Genomic DNA, 15960 nt, shown 5'->3' on the forward strand with positions numbered 1-15960 from the left:
AACTTTGAAAACACAGAAGTGCTCTACCAACAGGATAGAGTTGTGCATCTCAACTTGAACCATTTCAGCTTTCATGTCCATTAACTCTCTGGCTGTCCTGCTGAGGCAGTCATCAAGATACAAATTGTGATGGTGTTTACACTGAAAGTGTTTGTCCACAAGCAAACTGAAAGCATTAACTAACATAAAGACAGTAATTTTGAGACTGTAGTCCTCAGATTTGTGAGAAATATCCTCTCAAACAATTTTTATGCTTTGCAGTGGGATCAGAAGAGAGGTTTAAAAGGCATCCTTAACTTTTACTCTGATTAAATGCTGAATGTTTTGTAAGTACTTTTAATTCATTTTGTGTAGCATTCAGAAAGGTTTTTAAAATCCAGAGCATTCTGAAGTGAAGATTAGAAAAATTTCCTGAGAGGGCAGGAAAGAGATTGTAAGTCCTGAGGGTATACTTTGGGCCCTAACGTTATGATCATAATTTTATTAGTCTTACACATCCATTCACAGCTACACACACACCCCTTCCATGGATGCTCTGCAGCTCCGACTCTAGTTTGCTAGTAATACTATAAGGAGTCATATGGACACTTTAAAAAGTCACAAAAAGAAAACAAATGAAAGACAGTAATAAAATCAAACCATTAACAAAGCCCACTCCACTCAGAAATGTGAGTCATGAGACAACCTGACTCCAAGAATTCTTCATCACAAATACTTTGTTCTCATCACAGCCCCTCAACCAAATTACCTTTGCAGCACTGCCAATGCTATGGCACATATGATCCATGGTATAGGAGTGTTAGGGAAGTGCATTCGAAACCTGTATTGGGAAAGTATATCATGAAAATCAAGACCTTTTATTGAAATTTTCATGAAAACACACTGTCTAACAAATGGTGCCCTATCAACCTACATCTGTTGATCACATCAGTATTAGTATAATGCAACAGGAGAAAAGATCATTTGGAAGAGGTGGTCTCATTTAGAACTGAATGACAGATGTTACTGTAACCCTGTTATATACACACACATTTTAGACACACATGCACATATGCATACATTTATTTTATGTATCAGTACTCACATCATTTCAAACTATGTAAGTTTGAAAAATACTACTTTTTGCATGTAAATTTCAAGAGAAGTAGATATGGAATATCAGCCTAAAGCAGTCAATCTACAGTTGCTAGCAAATTCATCAACTGTGTTGTAGACTCGGATTCATGTGTCTTTCGTGACAACTGCACTCATCCTGTAGAGGAAGCAGAATTAGGAAACTGTATAGCACAACTTGGGCCAACAAATTTGTCTTCCAAAGCAATGCAACTTAGATGAATGATTAAATGTATAAGCAGACAAGTGATCGGGAAAGAAAGAATCTTTAAAATGGGTAGGTGAGCTTTCAGTCCCCTTCCTAACCTTGTTTGTTGATTTTTTTTTTTATTATTCTGAACAGAAATTCTTCAATCTGAGAAAATTCTCATAAAAGGAACGTTTCTCTAAAAGTTTTTTTTTCAATCAATCAATCAATCAATCGATCAATCAATATTTCTATTTAGTATTAATAGTCTCCCAAATAAATAGATGGAAAAGTATCTATCAGCTAAGGTAGAAAGACAGAATTTCAAAAGTAGAAATGAGCTCTATTAGAGGCACACTTCTGATGTTAATACAGTACTCATTAGATTTTTTTAATCTAATAAGGCTGAATTGCACCTTTGCTGCAAACAGGAATGGATGAAAGATGGTTTCTTGCAGAAAATGCATTTGCTATACTAGGTCAAAAAACCCAAAACAAGCTACCTATAATTCTGGAAGAAGAAAGAGAATACTGATAAATACTGAAATATTTATTACTATTGATTGAGAAAAAAATAGTTTCATTTTCTGAAATTAATATTTACTAAGGGGTTGCATTTATTTACTAGCATTGTCTTTATCTCCAGATACTGTTCAAAAGGGCTGTATCTAAACATTTTGATTATACTGCTTTTTAAGTAATAATTGCTCCAAACAGGATCAGAAGCTTCTTTTGCTAGAAAGAGCCAAAGAAAGAATGCAACAATATTCTGCTACAAGAAATCTTGTTCTGGGATACATATACACATATATATATACACACACACATACAAACACCTAATCGTGGTTATTGAGAACATCCTACTCGAAGATGAAATTTGAGTAATGTATTTGCATTTCTCTGAAAAGTGCTGATTCTGCATTTCTCAGTAACTACGAAATATCGACATCTTTATCACAGCTCATTGCTTTACTGTTTTGTAAATTAACAAATAGCCTGCTGATACCACTGAGTATGTGTAAGAATTAGCCCCCGCTTGTACTTCAACTTTTTTTTCAGTATTCAGATAGGACACTGTAACTATAAGAAATAGAAAGATTCACATTTATTGTGCAGTTCTAGAACACGAAAATTATTTCAATAAAATTTTTCTTCAGTGATTTTTTTATATGCGTATATGCAACCACATATAAAATGCACATTTTCATTTCTTTGCTGTTATTAGTAAGCAATTCTAGTAAAGATCCACAGTTTAGATTTAAAAAAAAAAAAAAAAAAATCAGTCACATCCTTGACATCAATAGTCAAGAAGTGCTTACTCTGTTAAGTCCGGCATGTTGGATTCTCCCAGAACAAAACAGACAGCACAATGTTGGTCTCACAATTTTGTTTTATTTGTCATGAATATCCATAAACAAACTAATATAATTAGCCATCACTTATTTAAATGTCCAAGTTAACCAACTAGATTCTGCTAAAGAACAGCGATTCAGAGAAGTACATTAATTCATTTTTTACTCATCAGTCTTGCAAACAGCAAGGATCTACTTGTTCTTATCCACACGATTGTTGATCTGTTAAATACCTCCATAGTTTTACAGCAATGTTATAGACATCCATCTTGCTTCAGGAAATGCAAGTTCAGGTCCCTTGATAACTTGAAAGATTACAAGCATAAGAATGAGTATGCAAGAAACTTGCACAATTAAACAAAAATAATTAGGTTAACAAAATTCATAGAATTCGTCTTTACTCAGGCTATTTACTTATTGATTTTTTAAGTTTAATTCCAAAAGGAAGTGGAAAATGTGATGAAAGCCAGATATGCTCTTCTTAAATCAGTTTTATAATGTAGAACAATGCAATGATATTAATAGAAGTAGATTTTTAGACAAGCGGTCATGTAATATGTCAGAGTTAAGTTCCACATCAGATATTAAAAAAACAACAAAACAGAATTAATTTACCCATCTCTGATAGCTGGTTTGTCATAATACAATTTTGCAAATGTAGTGCATTTAAATCTGCAGACTGTGGGATACAAATCACTCCAAATTGAAGTTATGGATGGGAGCATAAATCTTCAAATGGGGATCAGAGGACTGTATTAAAATCACATTTTTTTCTGAGTAGCATCTAATGAGAAACAAACTGTTCTTTCTTAGCATCACACCTATATCAACCTACACGCGCTGTTTAATGGAGAAATTTACACATGAGTTTGGTATTATGAACTCTATAAGACTAAAATTTTGCTTTGTTAACAAATTTATATTTTTTGAAACCATAATATGTTAATACTTAAGATTTTCCAACCTGCACAGTGTCACATGTATTTCTATTCATATGTTGCTGCCAAAAATGCTTTCTGGAAATCATCAAGTTGATATCTTTCAAGTTTTAAAAAGCTGTCTGTCAATAAATATATCTATTTGATTTTCTTTTCTTTACTGTTACATTTGTCAGCAAGCTAAAATGAGGCTGCAATAATGTATATTCCCTGTAATAATAATAATAATAATAATAATAATAATAATAATAATAATAATAATAATAATAATAATAATAATAATAATAATAATAAAAAACGTCCAGCAAGCTGTGAATTTTTTTTCTAGTTGGGCTCTGATTCCATGAGTTGATAAGGACTTCAAAGCACAAACTAAACAAGCCTTACGTTAAACTAATATTTAGGCAACAATCTTCAAGAAGGAGTAGACTTGGTTCACTTTTACCATGGATTGTTTTTTAAGAAATAAGCAGATATTAGTAGAAATATGCAGATACTCAAAGATTGGATTGCCTTCTTTCAATTTTGGAAGATCTGCTATCAAACTGACTGTTCCACCTTCGTCAGTGCCCTCTTTCACTCTCTAAAGTGAAAGCATTTCTGTAGAAACTGTCCCAGACAAGAAGAACTATAAACCTAGCAATACATAATTTTTGGGTTGTGTTTTCATTTTCTAGGCCTGGGCCAGATCAAAGTCAGTAGAGCCTTTTAATTTCTTCAATATTGTCCCTATGGATGACATTATCAAGGGATAGCTAGAATACATTTCTTTTATGCCACAGACTGTGGCAAAGTAGCTGAAGAGGGACTTTGGGGAAATCTATCACAAAAGATGTGAACCTATTATTCCTTCAGAACAGTACAAACAGGACCAGGAATTGAAACTTGTGTAGCTTTGTAGTCTCAGTATCACATTTGCTTTTTGATGAAAGCCAAAAGCCTGTTTCACCCATGAGCTGAAATGCTGAGCTGCTGGAAGACCCACATCTGTTGCATTAACGTTTAACAATCTCAAAGCCAGGCTTTGAATTTCCGGATTATCCAAATACAGAAAGTCTTTTCTGTAGCCCTGGTCTTGCTGCTTTCTTCTTATAGCTATATACCTGCAGGGTTGGTACAAGGTCTGTCAGTCTTCTGTGAATTGCTCATCTGTTATGTTATGCTAAATAGGTTTTAGATTTCTGTGGAGAACATCAAGATTTGAAGACATCCTACATAGCATGAAATGGAGGAAAAAAGCCATTATTAGTGATCTGTTAGTTAATGAGCTGCACAAACATGAACTCTAAAGTGCCTATTCCATTTGTTGTAGAGAAAGAAATTAATTGGGAAAAAACATTCACATTATAGTAAAGTAATAATGAATCAAGAATTTAATCAAAATAATCTACCAAGTCCTACTTAGCAGGAGAGTCTTATTGGAGATCTAAAAATAAAAACCAAAATCAGGAAACACTGTCTATAATTCCCTAAACACTCTTCTTTCAAAAAGATATGTGAAGTGTGACTTTTTTTTCAGGCAAGCAAAAGTTATTAATTTCCTCAGATTTGAGTTACAGGCTTTTCTTACAGTAATTTCCTTTTCAATCTGACCCCCAGAACTAGTAAACTTAATTTATTACTATCTTATCCAAATATCATGTTAAAACACTTAATCTTCAGAAAACATATTTATAATGTAGAAATGGGTGTCAGAAGGATTTTTGTTCTTAGAATCATAGAATCATAGAATGGTTAGGGTTGGAACAGACCTCAAAGGTCATCTAGTTCCAACCTCTCTGTCATGGGAAGGGACACCCTCCACTACACCAGGTTGCTCAAAGCCTCATCCAACCTGGTCCTGAAGACTTCCAGGGATGGGGCATCCACAACTTCTCTGGGAAACCTGTGCAAGTGCCTCACCACCCTCAGAGTGAAGAATTTCTTCTTTATATCTAATCTAAATCTACCCTCTTTCAGTTTAAAGCCATTACTCCTTGTCTTATCACTATATACCTTTGTAAAAAGTTTGTTTCCAGCTTTCTTAGGCCTCCTTCAGGTAATGGAAGACTGCTATAAGATCACCCCAGAGCCTTCTTGTCATTACCATTTCCAAAGTTGCAAAGCTTTATGAGAATTTGTAGATAATATTCTTCCCTACCAGTGAATTCACTGTAATAAAAAGAAAGAAAAAAAATTTTGGATACATCACAACAAATTAAAAGTCAGAATCAGTGTTAATACACTGGAATTTTTCAATAGCTCCAGCTATTCTTCCTCCACTGCCTGCCTGCTCACACTCTTTCCTAGTCCTTCATTTTCTACTTTGTTTTAAAAAGTAAAGCTTCAGTAGGATAAAATAAGGTAAACTTTATAAGTTAAAGGAGAGAATGTATCTGGTATTTTCTTTCACAAAGTCCCTACAGAATTGTGTCAACTAATGTGCAGCACTTGCTCTGAAATGAAGATTAATGGTTAGGTGAGATGTTTGAGTTGCATAAGCTTTTATTAGCCATCTGTTTAAACATGAAAATAAAATGTCCAAGCTTAAAAGTTGTTTTATTTCAGCAGAAAAGAGAAAGACAGGGAAATATAAAAATTGAACAAAGCAAAGTAATTTTTTTTTATTTAACAAATTATTTTGTTATAAGTAATTATTACTTCTAGAATGTTTATTCTGAGACTTGGTTAGATTACCAGCATTCCACAGGCATCTAATTTCCTTGTAGAACAGTACACAGGGGACTGTGTCTGATCTGGGATTATGCTGGGTATTTTTTCCAAAACTTGGCAACATATTTCAGAAATTTTAGATACCCAAGATAACAACTTTGAAGTTGGATGAACCATAATCCTTGAATAAAATCAATATAAGACCCAAGGTTTTGATACAAATCATACACAATGTATTTCAGAAAACAAGCCAAGGAAGGAAAGAAAACATAACTAATCCAAAACCTTAAGGGTTCTGACAACAGTTGTTTGATTCTTTAGGATAAACTTAAGACTTTGCATTAAGCTCTTCCGTATAAAAATTCATATAAAGATGTACTATATGGGATATCATTAATTCATGACAATTAAATGTGTTGTGCAATGCTGTGCTATGCTATGGCTGTACATGCCTTAAACAAATGTTCCTTATAAAACATATTTGATTACCTTTGGCAGGTGAAATAGGTAACAATATACTGATTACATAACTCAAAGATAAATTATATTATCTTCTGTGTGAGCATAGGAATTTCATTTTACATCCATTAATTACATAACAAAGACATTCAGTTTTGAAATTAATTGGCAATTAAGGGACAATACGTGCACTGAGAAATAATATATATTTTCTACTACTTTCAGGCATTCTTTTTGTTGGTAATGGCTTTGGTTTTTGGGTTTTGTTTATTTGTTTGTGAGGGGTTTTTTTTGTCCTTACCACTTTGTTTTCATCCTCTTCTGTCTTTGGACTATATATGGACAGCTCCATTCTCAGTCCTGATTCATTCTTCACGTTTAGGTGCAGTCTAGTGAATTCCAGTAACTGAGTTGTAAGGTGTTAAATACGTAACTTAAAGTGGCTAGAATCCATGTGGCAAAAAAAGAATTTAGTTTGTTGGTAACATGAGGGTAAAGTTAAATGTGTTTACAAATATAAGAAGCTTACAGAAGCTTAGAGTTGAGTCAAAAATTAAGTTTCTAAACCATTTTGATGAATGTGATCTATACCACCTTACTTAAAGCTGAAACCAATCTTTCTGTTGAATTATTAATATTTCAGATTTAATTTTCCTGACCACCGCTTCAGCCTTTTGTGGGTATACATTAAGTAACATTGCCTTGTTATAAGATGTTATGTCAAGACCATATTTTTCTTACCTGCAGTTGACAAACAGTAGCTGAACGGACATAGATAATTACTTTACCTTAGAGTACACTCCACCTGCAGCCCTTAATGAATGATTTGCTATGAAATGAAAGAGATGAACTGGTCACTTGTCTCTCTCTCTCTCTTTGCTAGTTAGCTTTTGAATTAAAAAAATGCCACAGTCTCCTCTGAGGAACCTGTGTAGGTATATTGCACACATGGGGACTTTGTCCATACTGGTAGTGCAGTTAGTTCTAATCAGGGCAGAAACCAGCTTCGGGTGCTTTATCTGCTTGATAAAAAACTGAATCCCCATCTATAACTGGAAGGTTGATCTATCTGTGCTAAATTAAAAAAAAAAAAAAAAAAAGAAAAAAATTGCATATGTAAATCGCAAATACTTGAATAAAAATAGTATATATTAATAAATAGTTCTGAAAATACTGCAGTACTACCAGTACTACCAGTTCATTTATTTAACCACTTATAAATATAAAAACTTATGCATCGTTAGCATAAGCAATAGGGAAAAATTGTCACCTACCAAGAATATGTATGATGTAGGGCATCATAGAATTATGGAACCATTTCAGCCTTGAAAAAAGAAGACGTCGGGGGGACCTAATAGCTGCCTTCCAATACCCGAAGGGAAACTACAGGAAGGCTGGGGAGGGACATTTTACAAGAGTGTCCACTGATAGGACAAGGGGAAATGAGTTTAAGTTGAAGGAGAAAAGATTTAGATTAAATCTTAGGAAGAAATTCTTCAGTACAAGGGTGGTAAGACTTTGGAATAATTGCCCAGAGAGGCTGTGGATGCCCCCTCTCTGGAGGTATTCAAGGCCAGGTTGAACAGAGCCTTGAGTAGCCTGATCTAGTTGAGAGACATCCCCGCTGTCATGGTTTGAAGTGGGGAGGGAGGTCCAGGTGGCAGAAGCTGCCCATCAGACCGGACTCCCATCCCCCTCGGGCTTGAGCCAATCGGCGCCTCTGCGAATTGCCCTATTTACGTCGGGACAGAGGAACCGGAAAGGTGTCCCTTTGCCCAGGAGCAACGAGAAGTGGGGGGCAGGCACGGCCCCCGCTCCCGGCGCCTGGCTGGGCCAGCGGCCCAGGCCAGGCCGGTGCCCGCTCCATCGAGAATGGCCCCGACGGAGCCGCTTGGGGAACGCGGGGAGAGCTCCGCTCCCGAGGCGCCCACCAGGCCGAGTTCACCCAGAAAAGACTGAGATCTGAGAAACAGCCACACAGATCATTCAGGTCAGTGAAGATGGAACAACATGTGCTGCAGTTGAGTCCCCCTTGCAAGCGGCCCCTTTGCAACCAGTCCTCGGTGGAGCAAGCAGAGACCCACTCACAGACCGTGGAGGATCCAAGTCGAGAAGAGATGCCAGAGCCTGAGCACGGTACTCATCTAGAGTCCGTGGGATGACCCCCGCCGATGGGGAGGTGTTTCGTTAAAGGAGATGCCTGAGCCTGAGACTATTGTGAATCATGGGCACAGGTCGAGGCGCATTTACGCATTTTAAGTCTGTATGGAGACGCATTTAAGGTCGATATGACGACCCACGTCAGAGCGCATTTAAAGTCTGTATGATGACCCACGCCAGAGCGAGTGGCAACAACTCCTTAGAAGTCCAAGACTGGTAAAGCCCGCACTTGGGGCAATCCGATGGGGTAAGGATTTGCCTCCTAGTGGGTAGGATTCACACTTTCACCGTGAGTAGGGGATCCACTGGATCAAGGGACAATGGTGTAAGGACTCCTTCTCCTTTAAGAGAAGCGGCAGTAACAACATGGGATGAACTGAACTGCACTCCCCCATTCCCTGCCCCCCTGCGCTGCTAGGGGGAGGAGGTAGAGCTGGGAAGAGAAGGCAAAAAGGGGGGAGTGGTGTTGTTTTTAAGATCTGGCCTTGTTTTCACGTTATCCTCTCAAGTAACCGTTTTTGTTTGCTTTTGTCTTTCTTGGGTTTTGTTTATTTGTTTGTGAGGGTTTTTTTTTGTCTTATTCTGTTAATAAATAGTTTTGCTTTAAGGAAACTGAGCCTCTTTTGCCCTCGACTTTGGTTGGTGAGTGCTCCTCTATTCCTGTCTCGACCCTCAGCTCTTTTATTATATTTTTCTCCTCTCCATTTTACTGGAGTGGGAGAGCTGCGTGGGGTTTAGTTGCCGGATCGGCCTAACCCACGACACCTGCCCATGACAGGGAGGTTGGATTAGATGACCTCTAAGGTCCCTTGCAGCCTATGCCATTTTATGATTCTATGATTCTACGATTTAGGTTGGAAAAGGTTGGTTGGGTACCCTGAGAACAGCTGGTCTTCCAACCAAAGACTGAGGCAAAGAAGGCATGAAGTACCTCATCCTTTTCCTCATCCTTTGTCACTGTTTCCACCTGCATCCAATAAAGGAGGGACAATTCTCTTTAGCCCTGCTTTTGTTGCTAATGTATTTAATGCAAACATTTTTTTATTGTCTTTTAAGGCAGTAGCCAGACTAAGCTCTAGTTGGGCTTTAGTCCTTCAAATTTTCTCCCTGCATAACCTCATGACATCCTTGTAGTCTCCCTGAGTTGACTATCTCTTCTTCCAAAGGTCATAAACTCTCCTTTTTTTATTGAAAATGGATGGGATTCTTAAAAATCCAGTGTTAAAGATCTTTCTTGAGCAAAGGGTTATCCGATGGAATTATATCTAAATCAAAATCTAATTGCAGACTTAGTGAGATTTCTTGATGGACATTTGAGCAGATTCAATGTATGTGATGTTTTTAACTTTGAGCCTGTCATAGGGACTAATCTTTAATGTACATGGCAGACACTCAATCTTCTCTGCATCAGCCCAGAAAATCTTAGGCTTCTAAAGCTTCTTTTAAACAGCAGTAACAGAATGTCAAAACTTACACATATTTTAACACCTGCATATTTCCAATCATAATAAAAGTCCTTTAAACACTATAAAAATGTTTATTTTTAAGCAGTATTTTATTGCTTTTTCATATACAAACTTTCAATGTTTTACTGCATTACTGATAGTTAGATCATTGTTTTCATATGTTGATAACTGCAATTAAATAATTTTTTTTCTATAATTCACATAGTTTTCCATGACTCCGGAGCTCACTTTCTTGCAGTCATGCTCTGGCCCCCCACGATATTTTTTTTTTTTTGAAGACTCAGTTAGCTTTATGTTCCAAAGGCTCAGCTAATTATATTTCATTAGCAAAATAATAAAGATTGTACAGAAGATAAAAATATTAACCTCTTTGATGCTGAATTATGCCCTTAGTATCCTTGAATGATGCACTTGGATAATGCAGTGTGTCAATTCTTACTGTACAAACTTGCTCATTATCAATATTACTAATATTATCCAGTTTTATTTATCAAGTGTAGGTACTCAAAGAGTGTTTGTGCATTGCTTAACGGAATAATGCAAAGGGTTTTGGAAAGAGGGATTTGTTTAGAAGTAATTTCTTATGATTTTAGAACTGCAGGTCTGAATTGCTTCTTTACTGACAGTGAAGTTCAAAATAACTGCTACATGTAACCGAATCCTATGCATAAGCGGAAGCCTGGAGGACCTATTAGCCCCACTGCAAGGGGGCTGGTCTTAACAGCTTCCTAGTTTACACTGCTGCCTTGGTTTCACACCTTTATACCTGAAGTGTGGATGCAAACCAGATCTGCAAGAAAAAAAAAACCTCTCTTGTGCCCTAAATTGCTAATGAAGATACAACCTTATATTCCCTCATGCCAGCAACCTCAGTCTCAGGATTAGACTGTTCTGCTCATCTTCACCCTATTGTAGTTCAAATTCTGTTTCCTGGAAAAAGATGATGCTTCATTCAGTTCACCTCTTCAAGAAATTTTTTTTAAAACTTTCAAATATTTTAGTGCTGAGGAAGTAATATCAGCATGTTGCAAGGTGTAGATGACTCTCAAGTTATGACATAGTGGCAGATAGTGAAACACCAGCTGAGCATGTGGGTGTGGCAAAAGAAAATAAGGTCTATCCTTCCAAATCTGTTAAAACACTTTTTTCTTTTTATTATTCTTTTTGAACTGCATCATGTTTTTAATGTGTTCCCTGAGCTCTCCATGATAAGATTCCAATCTACTTGTTCCCTGACTCTCAGGTACAAAATCTCATCTCCAGCACACTTTGATTCACAATTACTAACAACATATTCCCTTATAAAATTACTCAGAGTACTCAAGTCTTGATTAAAATGAAGGACTGCATGTCATCATGAAAAAGTGCAGTTCTCTTTTTGAGTATTCTTAATGTTACTATTAAAATATTACAAATATACCATTAAAAGAGATTATTGAGACCCATCTTTATGAGACTCTCTTGGCAAAGAGAGAAAATGGACTACATATAGCTTCCTGTTAGATAATTTCTGATCTACAGAAACCATTCGACTCATGTAACTTTCTCAGCAGTCATTTTAAGTGACTTTGTTCAAGACTGCATGAAAAATAAAATACATTGCATTACTTCTTTCTCATTGCCTAATATTTTTTCTGACAATAAACCAAATATTATGTCTGGGTTTAGGTAAATGAGTGATAAAGTTTTGTAAACACTATGAAGTTCTAGAAATTAGAGAACCCTTACTTCCTTTTTTGCAATCTTCTTGCAATCTGGCTTGTATAATCATAATATACTTTTTGACGCATTTCACATTTCCCTTGCCCTTGTCTCAGCTAATTTTGACATAGCAATTGAAGGCCATCATCCATTAACATTCGATGTTGCTGAAGTACTAGTAATTTTGCACTAATTTACACTATATTGTCCGCTGACAATAATTGCTGCTTTATTCTTATGCTTGTATCTTATGTTGTTTAAAAATTACATTTTCTCTCTCTCTCTTTTTTTTTTTTTTTTTGGTCAAAGATGTAAAAGATAGGATTTAAAACACTGAATTGTTTTGACTTTTTTGTCAGTATAATCTTATCTCCCAGTAACTATCAGCTGGAAATGTAGTTCTCTAAAGTAGTACACATGACACTATAATCACACCATAATGCCTCTGTGCGGAAGTTATTTATTGTTGCATCTACAAAAGAAAAAAAAAGAACAACAACAAAGCAAAACACAAAAGAAACCAACAAACAAAACCAAAAACTTGGTGGCATGTAGTTTAGGGGTTTTTTTTCAGTAAGTTCAATTGTTTAAAATAAAGTCAGGAGTCTGTCTTGCAGTTCGATCTCCTGTGAAGGCCATGGTAACATTTTAAGATCCTATTCTGATGCCTCTTAGTCATTTGTCAGCCTGTTACATAACAATCCTGGTTGTTATGTCTCAGCAGAAAGTATCTAAGCAGAAATTGTATTACATTCACAGTTTTGTTGTTTTTTAGTTAAGGGCTGTTAGGGGTAGCAATTAAATATAAGGCTAAACAGTGTTACATTATGAAATAGGGACTTATCTGGCCAACACAAGTAGCTTGCTCCCAAAGGAATAGTTATAAAGTAGTCTGAGAATAGGAACAACTAGTTAGTCTTTTACCACTGGACCTTTGCCCAGTCTTTGGCCTTTGCCCACTTGTCTGTTTCTCCTTCTAAACCTGACACGTCTACTAATGCTAAGGCAACCAGCATCAGTGCATCTTGGTGTCATAGATTCATAGATTCATAGATTTCTAGGTTGGAAAAGACCTTAGAGATCATCGAGTCCAACCATCCCTAATCCCCATTAAACCATATCCCCAAGTAGATCATCCACCCTATTCTTAAACACATCCAGGGATGGGGACTCAACCACCTCCCTGGGCAGCCTATTCCAGTGGCTGACAACCCTTTCAGAGAAGAAATACTTCCTAACATCCAACCTGAATCTCCCCTGACTAAGCTTATGCCCATTTCCTCTTGTCCTATCACCCATCACTAATGTAAAGAGTCCTTTCCCTACCTCCCCACCATCTTTTCTCAAGTATTTGTAGGCTGTAATCAGGTCTCCCCTCAGCGTCCTCTTCTCCAGGCTAAACAGCCCCGACTCCCTCAGCCGCTCCTCATAAGTTTTATTTTCCAGCCCCTTGACCAGTTTAGTCACCCTTCTTTGGACTCGCTCCAGGAGCTCAATATCTCTCTTAAAGCGAGGGGCCTAAAACTGGACACAATATTCCAGGTGCGGCCTCACCAGTGCCGAGTACAGGGGCAGGATCACTTCCCTGCTCCTGCTGGTCACACTATTCTTGATACACGCCAGTATCCCATTGGCCTTTTTGGCCACCTGGGCACACTGCTGGCTCATATCAGGACGGTAGTCAACCAACACCCCCAGGTCCTTCTCCGCCAGGCAACTCTCCAGCCACTCTTCCCCGAGCCTATAGCGATGCTTGGGGTTTTTATACCCCAAGTGAAGGACTCTGCACTTGGCCTTATTAAAGCTCATGCCATTGGCCTCAGCCCAACAATCCAGTCTGTTCAAATCCCTCTGAAGGGCCTCCCTACCCTCGAGTACATCGACACAGCCTCCCAGTTTGGTGTCGTCCGCAAATTTACTGAGGGTACATTCAATCTCCTCATCCAGGTCGTTGATAAAGATGTTAAACAGAACTGGACCCAGCACTGAGCCCTGGGGAACCCCACTGGTGACCGGCCTCCAGCCGGATTTAGCCCCATTTACCACCACTCTTTGGGCCCAGCCATCCAGCCAGTTTTTAACCCAAAGGAGGGTGTGCCTATCCACATGTGTCTTGACATCAAGAATTGTAACACACTCCTACTGACACACTCTATAAGACTGATTTAAGAATTCTTTGTCATGCATTATTTTCTACACTTTTGGAATCTTTCTTTAATTGAATCTCAGAAACTTTATGTGCTGCTTCAGTTTTTCCATTTGCCTGGAGTGGTAGATGGTGATGGGAGACAACTGAACTTCGACCTGGTAAGTTTGACCAACTTGGTACAAGTAACCTGAAATTTATGGTGTGCAAGTTATACCTCATTTCATATGCCACGTCCAATGAAATACTTCTTTGCAGTGATCATGTCTGACAAATCACCTTGCTGTCATAAGCCTGAGGAGTAGTCTGCATAATGAAGTAGCTACGTCAATTTTAGTGAAAGGAGCCATTCCTATTTTGTTCCAGGGCTGGTGTGGAACGGTGCACTCCAGTTCTCTATCCACTTTCTGCTTGTAAATTCTCATGTATTTCACTTCTCATGAGTGTTGAATTACAGCACTGCTACCACACAAAAGTTTCTTTTCTAGCATCTGTATATGCAGTACATGTGCATGTACAGTAGGTGACACATATATCTCACACAGTCTTGATTCATAACAACTTTGCATTTCTAGCAGAGATTCAGGTCATTTTGTTTCTCTAATGAAAGCTACATGACATCTCTGGGAAACACTGTGATACATTTCTGCATTCATCTACTTTATCAGGGAAGACAGAGTCAGAATCTTGTCAGAGGTGCACAAAGACGGAGGAAATGCGATGGACCCAAGCTGGACCAAGGGAAATACTAATTAGATATTAGAGGAGAAAAATCACAATGAATGAAGTCAAAAGAAACAGATTGCTCAGAGAGGCAGTGAAATCTCTCTCTTTGGAGATATTCAGACTGAAAAACAAACTGAGCAATGCGGTCTAAGCGAACCTTGCCTTGAACGCCGAGTTGTACTTGACAGGAGTCTGAAATGAGACAGCTTGTAGTTTGAAATTAGACAATTCAGAACAATACCATTTAAGATAACAAGAAGTTGTAGTATTCTTCAGCTACAGTTTTCTGATATACAATCTTATGAAGACAATCATGAACAAAAATAACAGCAGTTTTTGTCACCAAGTCCTTCACCTTTTTTTTTCCATGCTGACCTTGGAAACAGTTTTAGGTTTTCTACGGTTTTGCATTTTTAATACCTTATTTGCTCTGTACTATCTGATCTACCTGCAAAAATTCAAGTGTGTGCAAGAAAGCTACTAGCAATGTTCTTAGGTTTAACTCAGAAATCAAATTAGATGGATTCTTCAGTTGTATTAGCATGTTCAAGAAGGGCACAGTTAAGAACTAGGTTTGCTGTTTTTTTATGTATCTAATGACTGTATTGGACATATTTTGCTTCTTTTTTTTTCTCCTTCCTCTTTTATGTGAGAATTAGCTTTTTGGCTGATCTCATCACATCCTCTCTTGAGAAATTATTTTAAAAACTATCTTTTTGCGAATCTGTAAGTCTTGCTAAAATAAGTGCAGGGTGTTTGAAAATTCTTGTGGAAGCTGTGTTATTTTCTTTTTTTTCCCCCTCTTTATTGTTATTTAATTTTTAAAAGATTTGAACAGTTTTTCTTTCCCTCTTAAACCAAGAATCACTTTTCTAATATTACTTTTAAATTATGACAAATTTTGGTCACTGAACTACTTCTGAACTACTTGTAAAGATTTTGTATGGACTGATCAGGATTGACTGAGAGAGCACTTAATGATTGTTCCTATTTTAACTAATAAAAGAGTTATCGTGTGTTCTTTATTTTCTTGATTTTTTAAAATTTTCATCCATTTCAT

The sequence above is a fragment of the Tauraco erythrolophus genome, chromosome 1 (genome assembly GCF_009769465.1).
Source record: "Tauraco erythrolophus isolate bTauEry1 chromosome 1, bTauEry1.pri, whole genome shotgun sequence".
Lineage (NCBI taxonomy): Eukaryota > Metazoa > Chordata > Aves > Musophagiformes > Musophagidae > Tauraco > Tauraco erythrolophus.